The 12,896-nt window shown below is 39.0% G+C and overlaps 1 long non-coding RNA gene across 1 annotated transcript in view; it reads left to right on the top strand.

Moving 5' to 3' along the window:
* Positions 1 to 652, top strand: part of LOC144333609 (uncharacterized) — a 46,847-nt gene extending 46,195 nt beyond the window's left edge. The window contains exon 4 of the long non-coding RNA XR_013402496.1: positions 502 to 652. This is a non-coding gene — a long non-coding RNA (uncharacterized LOC144333609). The remainder of the gene's footprint in view (positions 1 to 501) is intronic.
* Positions 653 to 12,896: the final 12,244 nt, after the last annotated feature.

The raw sequence follows: 12,896 nt of genomic DNA, 5'->3' as shown, positions 1-12,896 counted from the left end.
TTCCATCAAGAGGGCCAGCCACAAACTGCATAGAATGCATAATCTGCAGATCTCCTGCCTAGCCCATGTGTGCTTCCAACCTTCTGCATGCCTTTCCCCCGTGTAGCTGGCACCCTGAATACACTCCCACGGATAGTATGTACAAGCTTCTGCAGATTGTGCATGGGAACACGAAGACAACTAACTTGATTCAGGATTGGAAAGAGGCAACTAATCTTGAATTTTTCAAGGCACTTCCTAGGGAAGATAAACAGGAGGCTTTACATTGCACATGGCCTGACTTTTGCAAGACCAAGAGAAGGAATATGCTGTAATTTGAATGAAAATTTAAAATTTAAAATTTATGTTGAAGCTGAATCCTCAATGCAATAGTACTAAGAAGTCTGACCTTTGGGAGGTAATTAAGTAATGAGGACTCTTCTCACTTGAATGGGATGAGAACTCATAAAAGAGGTCAAGGTTTATGGGAGTTCTCTTTTGCCCTTCCATCCCTTTTGCCAGGTGAGACTTCTCCTATGAAGAATGCAGCAAGAAAATACCATCCTGAAGCAGAGAGCAGCTTTCATCAGGCATCAATCCTTCTGGAGCCTTGATCTTGGACCTCCCAGCTCCAAAATCATAAGAAATAAATTTTTATTGCTTATAAATTACACAGTCTCAGGTATTTTGTTATAGCACTGCAGAATAAGACAACATATTAATATAATCTTGAGACTTTTCTACCCCACTCAAGAGGGAACAAGGGAAGTGGAGCGTATGCATCTATAGAAAAGTTCTGAGAGACCACCAGAATCCCTATTTAAGCTGACTAGTGAAAGTATTTCTCTTTTGAAGTTAGTAAAGACTGGAAGAGATAACTACTTTTTCAAATGTGAAGATAGTAGCGAAAGACTTCGAAGAATGCAAAAAATCAAGGAAACGTGACTTCACTAAAAGAACACAATAATATATCAGTAACCACCCCAAAGAAATAGAGATCTATAAATTGCCTGATGAAGGATTCAAAATAATTGTTCTAAGGAAACCCAGCAAACTACAAGAGAAAACAGACAACTCAATGAACTCAGAAAAAATACATGAACAAAATTGGAAGTTCGATAAAGTGATAGAAATTATTAAAAAGATGCAAGCAGAAATTCTGGAACTGAATAATATAATTAAATGAAAAATTAAATAGAGAGCTTCAGCAACAGACTTAAGCAGAAGAAAAAAATATGTGAGCCCAGACAGATTAGATAAAATTATCCAGTTAAAGGAGAAAAAATAACAATAAAGAGTGAAGCTGATTAGATTTATTGGACATCATCAAGTACATGGATTTATATATACATTATGAAAGAGAAATAGAAAAAGGGGACAAAAACTTACTTAAAGAAATAATGGCTGAAAACTTCCCAAATCTTGAGAGGGATATTAACATCTTGGTTCATGAAGCTCAAAAATTCCCAAACAGGAAAACCCAAAGAAGATTATAATGAGGCACATCGCATTATAATAAAATTATCAAAAGTCAAAGCCAGAATTTTGAAGTCAGCAAGAGAGAAGCAGATTGTAACATTCAAGGGAAACTCCACAAGGCTATGAGTAGATATCTTGGCAGAAAGCCTGCAGGCCAGGAGAGAGTAGGATGAGATATTCAAAATGCTAAAGGAGAAAAAAAAAAACCCTGCCAATCAAGAATACTATACGTGGCAAACCTGTCCTTCAGAACTGAAGGAGAGATAGACTTTCCCAAGCAAACAAAAGCTGGGCTTCCTCAGATTTGCTACTACACTTGCCTCACAAGAAATGCTAAAAGGAGTTCTTTAAGCTTAAAGAAAAGGATGCTAATTAGTAACACAAAAACATATAAAAGTGTTCATATGTTTACTCACTGGTAAAAGTAAGTTTATAGTCAAATTTAGAATGCTGTAAGATTGCAATGGTGGTACTTAAATCACTTTCCTAATATAAAAGTTAGAAGACAAAGTATTAAAAATGCAGTTGAACTATTGTCCAAAGAAATTGCTCTATAAAGAGTAAGTGCCTCCTTATATTCAAACAAAATAAAACAAAATCTTAGCAGTTCAGAAATACAGTCTGATAGAATAGAAAGTCTTAGACAGGGAGGCCTGGTTCTGTCTTTTTTCTCTACTCTTTTCCTATATTGGATGAGTTCTTTAACATTCCTGGCCGGTTTTCCCATCCATAAAAGAAAGGAAAACATGCAGAAGATGGGTGCATTTTGGGGTCTTGTTAAAATGCAGGCTCTGACTCAGAAGGTCTCGGGTGGGTCCCAGACTCTACATTGCCAATAAACTCCTACGTGATGCTGGTCCATACTTAGGTTAATACTACTACATATTAACCCCATTCCTAAAGGAGATTGATCATATACAAATCATGAGATCAATAATCCTGGCTGATAAAAAATTCTGGACAGGGAAAGGTTTATTCAGTCAATAAAGGCAATATTAAAAAATGCAGTTGACCTTTGGAGAATGCAGAGGTTAAGGGCACTAAGTCTTCCCCCATGTTGTCAAAAATTTGCATATAATTTTTGACTCCCCCAAAACTTAACTGCTAATAGCCTACTGTTGACTGAGAGCTTTACTGATAACATGATTGATTAACACATATGTTATATTTTATGTGTATTATATGCTGCATTCTTACAATAGAGTAAGCTAGAAAAAAAATGTTAATAAGAAAATCATAAGAAAGAGAAAATATATACTATTCATTAAGGAAAAGTGTATCAGCATAAAAGTCTTTTCATCCTTGTTGTCTTCATGTTGAATAGCCTAAGGAGGGGGAGGAAGAAGAGAGGTTGGTCTTGGTGTCTTAGAGGTGGTAGAGGAGAAAGAGGTGGAAGAGGCAGGCACACTAGGTGTTACTTTTATTGAAAAAACTCCTCTTCCAAGTAGATCTATGCAGTTCAAATTTGTGTTGTTCAAGGGGCAATTTTAACTATATAGCTATAATAGGTTAATAGATACACACTATAAAAAGATGGAAATTTTGACATCACTAACATAAAATAGGTGGGGTGGAGAAGTAAAAGTGTAGAGCTTTTGAATGCATTTGGAGTTTAACTTATCAGCTTAAAATAGACTGTTAAAACTATAAGATGTTTTATGTAAGTTTCATGGTAACCCCCCCCACCCACCCACACACACAGGCTCTAATATATACACAAAAGACAGAGAAAAAGGAATTAAAGCATACCTCTACAAAGTATAATCAAAACAAAAAGGAAGAAAGCAAGAGAAGAAATAATTGAAGGAAAACAAAGAAATAATTAACTAAATGACATTAGTAAGTCTGGTCTATCAATAATTATTTTAAATGTAAGCAAATTAAATTCTTCAATCAAAAGACATAGAGTGGCTACATAGATTTTTTTTTAAAAATCCAAGAATATGCTACCTACAAGAAACTCACTTCAGCTTTAAGAACACACATAGGCTGAAAATGAAGGAATGGAAAAAGGTATTTCATGCAAAAGAGAGTAGGGATGACTGTACTTATATCAGTCAAAGTAGACTTAAATCATAACTGTCATAAGAGACAAACAAGGTTATTATTTAACATATGGTGATCAAAGGGTCAACTTATCAAGCGACTATAACAGTTGTAAATATATATGCACCCAACATCAGAGCATGTAAGTATATAAAGCAAACATTAACAGAACTGAAAGGTGATATAGACAGCAATGTAATAATAGTAAGGGATTTCAATGCTCCATTTTCAACAATGGATAGATCATTCAGACAGAAAATCAACAAAGAAAATCAACAAGGTCAAAAAAGAAGTTAAAAGAAAAAAATACTGGACATAAATGAACATGACAATACAACATAGTAAAACTTATGAGATTCAGCAAAAGCAGTCCCAAAAGGAATGTTTATAGTGATAAACACCTATTTTAAGAAAAAAGAAAGATCTCAAATAAACAACTTTAATGTTATACCTCAAGAAACTAGAAAAAAGCAAAAGAACAAAGTAAGCTAAAATTTAGCAGAAGGGAAGAGGTAAAGATTAGAGCATAAATAAATGAAGTAGAGACTAGAAAACAACAACAACAAAAAAGTTGTTTTTTTAAAAGATAAAATTTAAAAACCTTTAGCTATACTAACCAAGAAAAAAAGGGAGAAGACTTGAATAAGTAAAATTATAAGTGAAAGAGATATTACAACTGATACCACAGATATACAGAGGATCATAAGAAATGATTAGCATCAATTATACACCAACAAATTGGATAACTTAAATAGTAAATTTTAAAACATATGACTTATCAAGACTGAATCATTAAGAAATAGAAAATCTGAACAGGCCAATAATGAGCGAGGATATTGAATCAGTAATTTAAAAAAAGTCTCCCAACAAAAGAAAGCACAGGACCACATGGCTTCACAGATGAATTCTACCAAACATTTAGAGAATTAAAACTAAGCCTTCTCAAACTCTTCACAAAATTGAAGAGGAGGAAACACTTCCAAACTCATTTTACAAGGCCAGCATTACTCTGATACCAAAGCCAGAAAAGGATGCTACAAGAAACAAAAATTACAGGCCAGTATCCCAGATGAACACAGATGCAAAAAGTCTCAACAAAATATGAGCAAACCAAATTCAGCTGCATATTAAAAGCATATATACCATGATCAAGTGAGATTTATTCCTGGAATGCAAGGTTGGTCCAATATACAAAAATCAATCAATGTAATACAACACATTAACAGAATGAAGAATAAAAATCATATGATCATCTCAATAAATGCAGAAAAAGCATTTGACAAAATCCAACATCGTTTCATGATAAAAATTCAACAAATTAGGCATAGAAGGAATGTACTTCAGCATAATAAAGGCCATGTATGACAAGCCCACAGCTAAAATAATATGGATTAAAATCAACATGGATTAAAGACTTAAATATAAGACCTGAAACCATGAAACTACTAGAAGAAAATATAGGACCAAATCTTCTTGACATTGGTCTGGGCAATAATTTTTTTTATATGACCCCAAATGCACAGGCAACAAAAAAATAGACAAGTGGGATTGCATCAAACTAAAAAGCTTCTGCACAGCAAAGGAAACAACAGAGTGAAGAGACAATCAATCTATGCAATGGTAGAAAACATTTGCAAACCACATATCTGGTAAAGCCTTAATATTCAAAATATATAAGAAACACAAACAAGTCAATAGTAAAAAACACCCAAAAAACCTAGATAACTTGATTTTAAAAATGGGCAAAAGACCTTAACAGATATTTCTCATCCAAAGAAGACAAGCCAAGAGATGGAAATAACCTATGTGTTTGTCAATGATAAATTGATAAAGTATGGTATGTGTATATAAATATATATATCCCATACTTTATATGGTATGTGTGTGTATACACACACACACATATATATATGTATACACACACACATATAAAATGGAATATTATTTAACCTTTAAAAAGAAGGAAATCCTGCCATTTGCTAAAACATGGATGAATCTGTAGGATATTATGCTAAGTGAAATAAGCCAGACACAGAAGGATAAATACTGTATGATCTCACTTATATGTGGAATTTTTAAAAGTTGAACTAAGAAAAGCAGAGAGTACAATGGTGGTTCTCAGGGTGTAAAGACAATGGCTGCATCGCAGTCAGGTATAGGCCGAGGTACACATCTGGCACAGCATGACACAGTGGGATTGGAGTGCAGACACGCAACCCCATGCATTATATAATCATAGCTATGTAGCCATAGCATGGGAAGTTTCATCACCTGGCCCTGAGCCACTGTTGTCTGTGAGGTGCATAAATGCAGCACCAACAGTGTCAGCGAGCTGCTAAATAAAGCCACGTCTCACCTACCTGTGGTCTCTTGAGTGTTCTTTCAGCTACCTGCTACCCCAGCGACTCCCCTTGGACCTCATCTTGGACTGAAACCTAACACAGGGGCTTTGTGGGGGGGGGTGGTAGGGAGATGCTAGTCAAAGGGTACACAGTTTCAGTTTTGCAGGATGAATAAGTTCTGGAGATGCGATGTGCAGCATGGTGACTATAGTTAATGGTGCATTGTGTACTTGAAATTTTCTAAGACAGTAGACCTTAAGTGTTCTCACTAGAAAAATGAAAAGGTAACTACATGAGGTGATAAGCAAATTAATTAGATTGTGGTAATTATTTCACAATATATACATATATCAAAACATCATGATGAATACTTTATATACAATTTTTTTTTTGGCCAGTTATACCTCAATAAAGCTGAGGGGAAAAAAGGATAAGCTGCCATCTATTAAATTTTCTCCCAAGTAATCTGTTGCACGTTTGTGCTAGGAAGATACATCACTGAGTTCAAAAATCATGCAAGTGAATTGAACTCTGTTAGCATAATCTGATGAGTAAAATCCATTTTGTACTAAGAAACGTTTGTGAAGACTGATGAATGAATAACTTGGACTAGGTTTTCCCTAGCAAAAGAAACTATCACCTGAATTGTTCTCTTAGTGTTGTCCTTGTCAGTTTTTGTAACAGAGAGCTGGTCAAACAGCTGAGTGATGTCTGAAAGTGTCGTCACTCACCTCAGCTTTATAGACAGTGGAATTAACACAGGAACTCAGAGGGGAAGTGATCAGACCTTAGAGTGAGAACAAAGCAATGTCTTGAAAGATGCTTCTGCCACTGTCAGGGGCTGTAGAATCTTTTAAAGGCTCCAGCCTTAATTTATGAGTGAGTGAAAATCAGATATTGTTTTTAAGTGTCCTTTCAAGAAAACTTGCCAGGAATTCCTTCATAAAATAGAGAATCCTTTTGTAAAGCAAACCACTCCAAATTTGGGAGAAGGCAATGACAGAGAATTTCAACAGTCTGCCAAAATCAAGTTATTATCTAAATAACTTGGCCCTTTAGCAAGAAGACTAACTCGTTTAAAAAAAAATCTGTGGCCCTAATTGGAAACATTTACTAGAAGTCAGCTGGTCTCATGGCAGCAGCTAATTTCTGGCCTGGGTTAACTTTGTCATCACGCTTTAGGAGGATAACTGAAGATCCCTGAGGATCCTGGAAATTGATCATCAGCAAACTGATGGCTTCTAAAAGTGAAAGAGTTGAGAGCAGTGATATTCCAATGGTTGCTGTACATTACAATCACTTGTAAAAATTTTAAAAACATGATGTCCAGGGACTTTTAAGGGCCATACCAATTAAAACAATATCTGAGGCTAGGATCCCGGGCAGCAGATCTGAAAATCCCCCAGGTGATTCCAATGTGCAGCCAAGCTTGAGAACCAGCAGCTTTAAGCAGAGCAGGGATTCTCATCCTAGTTACACGTTAGCATCACCTGGAGAAAATTCAAAGAACTACTGATGATCAGGATTCACTAAGAACAATGCAGGTAGAGTGTGCAAAGGCCCAGCAGGTGTTCAACTGATGGCTTAGGGAGCATAGGCAGTAGTTCTCAAAATGTGGTTCCAGAACCAGCAGTATCAGCATCACCTGGGACCTTGTTAGCAATGCACATTCTCAGTCCCCGACCCTACACCTACTGAACCAGAATCTCTAGGGATGGGGCCCCAGCTTCGGCATTTTAACAAGACTTCCAGGGGATTCTGGTACAAGCTGAAGTTACAACTATTGGATAGTGAATAAGAACGTGTCCCTGGAACTAGACTGCCTGGGTTCAAATCTTGCCTCTGTTACTTGCAGAGTAACATGGGCAACTAAACTTTTCTGGGCCTCAATGTCTCCTTCTGCCAAATGGGGATAATAATGGTTGTCCCCACAGAAGGTTGTTAAAAGGTGCAAAAGAGTGACATGTGAACAGGGCCTGGTATATGGGAAACACTACATAGTGCTGGTTAAGTAAGCATGTTGATGTGCTTTTGTTCTAAAGAGATGTGAGTCTTGAATGATATTCAGGTGTTCTTTTTTACTGCAGCAGACACTTGAAGAAGAGTCTTTCTTGTGATCTCCTGGCTGGTACCCTGAAGTCCTGTTATGCCAATGGACCAGCAACCCTCGCAGGCAGGAATTTCTACTAGAAAGACTATCCTCTCTGCAGGCAAATTTCTGGAAGGATACTATTTTATGGGGAAAAATATAAACAACTGTAAGTAATTTCACAGTTTGTAGGGCTTGTCTCCTATTGGTAATTTCTTACATGTTTACCCCTGGTGGAAATGTGGAGGTGGCTAAGTCAGGTCATAGGAAAAGGCAGGCCAGCTGTGTTTCAGTGGCTTTCAGAGAAGGTGGAGGGAAATAGTCTCTTCTCAGCAGCAGCTGAATCCCAGTGTTAGGAGACGGAGCCTTGTTTCGTGAAAGTGCATTCCCAGGGATTCCCTTGAAGAATGTGAGAGACCAGCTGGAATGAAACTGGATGTTTTCGGGTCCTGAAGGAAATGTAAATCCAGCAGCTTATTCTCAAGATGTGGCTCCAGAACCAGCAGCATTGATTCTTCTAAAGAGTTGAGAGTGCATTTTAGCTGTGATATCTTTGTACTCTTAAGAAATCCTCCTCAAGAAGACAAAACTTGACCAAGAGCATTCAGTTGTCTTCCAGAAGGCTCCCTTCAGTACTGGTACTCTTCCTGGATGCTCCCAATTAATCTATTGAAAGAATGACTCGTGATGGCAGCCCCTCACCTGACAAACTGGATTTTCCCCAGAGATCATTTGTAATGTTTTTCCTGAATCTTAGTTGTGTTTCCCTATTAGCAATGTTATGTATTTCTATATCGCAAATACTAAGTGCCGCCTGTAGAACCTAATCTCCATTTATAGCATGGAACACGCAGCCATCACGTATCCTTGCCCTGGCCTTCAGCCTGTGAATATTTTAATAAAAATCACTCTTTCTCCTTAAGGAGAAGGACCATGTTCTTTAAAAGTTTAACACACAGTTCTTAATAATTGGTCACTTTACTTGATATTTCTGATGTTTCTCTGTTTGTCTTGGCTGTCCAGAAGCTCAGACTTAAGCGTCTACTTACAGTAACAACCTTGTTGCGGATACAGTTAATTCTACCTATCTTTTATATGATTCCCATTGTCTTTATTTATTATCTTTATTTAAAGCTTTAAAAGAGTATAAGATATCAATTTATGAAAAGAAAAAAATTTTTTAGTTCAACTGAAATCCCTGTTTTGTACCAAACTATATTTAATGCCCCATATAGTTCTAAAACTCTGCGTGATTTAAAGCAGGCATTCTTATTCTGGCATATGTGTGTGTGTGTCTGTATGTACATAACTCAAGGTAGGCTATAATTTATATAATTTATATGTATATATACACACATGCACACACACAGACACACATATGTAATACTTTATAACATATATTAAATACATATGTATATACATACACACACATGTATATACACATTGTGTGTGTGTTTGAGTGTGTGCACTTTTGGAAAGAAAGCATCTCTTTCATTAGTTTATCCAAAGAATTTGTGACCCTTCTCTTGCCCCACCCCCAGACCCAAAGTTAAAAATTACTGGTTTAAGGGGACCTGGAAGTAAATATCCAGGAGTAGAAATGCACACAGCTCTGCCTTCAATTCTTCCTCCCCAGTCAGTAAGCATCATTGTCATTCATTTTTTGGCCTCTTTTAGGAATTGTTCTTCTGACCAAGCAAGTAGATGAATTGCCATAAGTGGAGCCAGTTCAAAGCAAGGCACAACTCGCTGGTTTTAGATGCCAAAGAAGTCCCACAGTTCAATTATCACCCGGGGGAGGTCAGAGCTCGGCAGGTGAATCTTGCTTCTGAATGAAGCTGAGGCAGAGGCAGCCGATTTGCCTCACCCTTTCCCTCACTGGTTTCCCCCAGGGAGGCCTGAGTGACAGGCAGGGCACAGCTCCTAGGCACAAAGATGCCTACTGATTGTGCTGGGCCAGGCTGTGTGTAGGAGTTGATGGGGCAGCAGGATGCTGGGCTAGATAGAGGCAGCAGTGGGCACCCATAACACTCAGGGAGCTGGATGTCAAGCCACGGAAATGAAATCTACCAGAGTATCAATGAGTCACAGCTGCAGCATGTTCTGAGTCCATGCACAGTGCTGTTGCCAGGAGACCCAAGGCAGTGTTTTCCAAAGATGCTTAGTAGTAGTGAGTCTCCTGAGCTGGCTAAGGATGCACCATAGTGCAAGAGGCACACAGCATACGCACCATCACTTTCCTCCTCCTCTCCAACCAGAGAAGTACAGCAATGATCTGCTTAATAGACATGTGGCAGCAACAAGTGCACACTAAGTCACTATTCCTCTTGTTTCCCTGTAAGAGGAACTTGGCAGTTTTACATTTCTATCTCCTCATTCCCTCCTCTCCAGAGGAGAAGTGACTTCCCTGATTGGGGAACTTGGGAGCGATGCTTGGGAATGTGGGCTCAGTCTCCTCCTCTGCCCTCGAGCTTTGGGAACAGCCTGTCTCAGAGGCCATGTGTTCTGGTCTCTTTGATTCCTTTGTACTGTAGTTTTCCCTGAGAGGACCCCTTCATAGGAGACTTCTGGCTGTCCAGTGCTGCTGTGGATACACTTAATTTTGGGATGTAATGCTAGCATGCTCATTTGGTCCTCATATCTCAGTCACAGTCTCCAGTAGCTTCACCAGTAATGATACTGATGTTTTGATCTGCACTTCTTTCTGTTGGTTCTGAACATAGGCCAGTAAGGCAGGAATGCTTTGTGTGGGTCTTCTAAAATTCCAACAATTTCTTCTGAAGAAAGGGCTCTCCTAGTTTGAAAAATCTTAAGACAATCTGATCTCAAGCCCTGTGGCTGGTGAACAATATTTAGGGTCATAAGAGCTGGTTGACATCAGTAGGTAAGAGATCTTGGAGAAATGAGGGGACAGAAGTGGAGCAGACAAGGAAGGGGTCACCCTACCCCAGCAGTCACAGAAGTCACCAAACTTCAACCTGATCTTCCAGCTTGAGTGGCCTCTCCATGTCCTCTTTCCCTGGCCAGATCTGATTCAGAGAGATGCTAACCAGAGAGTGCTTGGGCCAATGAACTGATATACTGAACAAGTAGAGTTTAATCTGGTATGATCATGAAGTCATGTTTTCTCATCACCGCTCCAGCAGATGCCATCTTGGCTCCTTTCTGTTGACTCTTGCCTTTGGATGAAAGCTCCCATAGACATCCTCTTTTTGGTTATTCTTAGATAATAATGAAAAAGTCCTCTAGTTACATCTAGCCACGAAAAAATATATATCTTATTTGTAATAAAATGTCCAGGCCTATATAATAGTAACATTTAGACTAGAAGCCCTGCTGTCCTCCGTGCAGGCTGCTTTCTCCTAGAAACTTGTATGAAGTTAGGAAGGGGAGGCATACCTACTTTCTGTATTTCTATGGAGCACGTTTACCATTCTCCTTTACTTACTAGGTTGTCTTAGCTGACCCAGGGCTGAGGCAGGGGAACAAGAAGAGACAGGGAAAGTTCTTGCTTGATGGTCTCATGCTGGTCTCCTCTGGCTATGGGTCCTTAACAGATTCTTTTGCTGGGTCCCACTAACTACAGCTTCTAGCCTTTTCTGCTGAGATCACTATACTATTTCCAGAAGGTACTCCTGGGTGGGGTCACCTTTTAAATGACCCAAGTTGATGATCCTACTGTGAGTTACACATCTTGGAGTCACATACCAGTGGCCTCACATTTAAATCAGAGGAGACTTCAGCTAACATCCTCTTGCAACTAGTGGCAAAGTATTGGTGGCCTGGGTGTGGCCGGCTGCTAGAGTGTGGAGCTGGCAGAGGTTTTGCTGGTGAGATGCTGCCAGGGGCTTGGAGGAGGAAGTGGGTGGAAATGTGGGCCTTGCCCTCTCTCAGCCTCTCTTTCCTGCTCCTGTTCCTTGCTGTTGGCTGCCCACTTTTCCCTTGCATCTCTCAGCCCTTGCCTTCTTCTTTGCAGTCACGACATCCACGTCATCTTTTCCCTTTTTTGTAGGATTTTTGGCTTCTTGGTGGTACCAGCCTTTCTGTTATTTTTGTTCTAATCCAGCCACATCTTCCCCTTTCACTTGCTAGACTGAGAATATTCTGGGTGATTTGAGCAGAGGTTGCCTTGGCAATCTGTATGCCCAGGGGTATTGATTGGTACTTCAGGAAGTTCATGTGAGCTGACACGCAGACATAAGAAAGGGTCTGCTGGGCAGAAGGAGCCAGGGCAGGACAGAAGCTACCAAGAGGATGGGAGAAGGGAGGACCTGCCTTAGAGAAACACAGGGTCTGCCTGCCAGGAGTCCACAGGGTTCAGCAAATGGCCCAATTGTGATAGACAAGAATTACACAGAGGGAGTGAGTTCTAAAGCATTTAAACATTCCAAGCAAAACAATAAGGGCTGTGAATATCGATTCAATAATCCTTTCTGTCCTAGGATTCTGGGAAAACCCATTTTACGAATTCCCTACAAAAAGTTTCCAAATCACTCAGAGAATAGTGTATTTGCCTGAAAAACATCCAGTCATTCCTTATCAGCAGACTTGTGCTGCCAGCAGTGGTAACACTGTGCTTCCTCCTAAAGATGTGCAAGATTATGAGCCATGAAACAGATGTTTGAGGTTTATGACTACCTCTGCTTAAGCCTGATGTCTTAAACAAGTACTATGTTTCAGGTGCCTTCTAATATGCACTGACTGCATTTACTGGAGGCCTCTTTCTTAACACAATCTCTTAATTTCCCTTCCTTTTGACTATGTGGTTCCAGGAATGCTTGGATTTTAGTAAAATCCTGGCCTCTGATTAGGGCTGAAACTGTGCCTTCTTCCCTAATGGTACATGGCAAATTAAATATCCCCAAACTTGGGTTTTGATGTGTTTGCTTTGATGAACTTTTCTCATCCCAAACTTATCTTAAATTGTAATCCCCATAAGCCCCATGTGTCAAGGGAGAGAC

Source organism: Macaca mulatta, chromosome 13 (assembly GCF_049350105.2).
Source record: "Macaca mulatta isolate MMU2019108-1 chromosome 13, T2T-MMU8v2.0, whole genome shotgun sequence".
In the NCBI taxonomy this organism is placed as follows: domain Eukaryota; kingdom Metazoa; phylum Chordata; class Mammalia; order Primates; family Cercopithecidae; genus Macaca; species Macaca mulatta.
The sequence above is the reverse complement of the archived record's forward strand: the minus strand, read 5'-3'. Positions and strand labels throughout refer to the sequence as shown.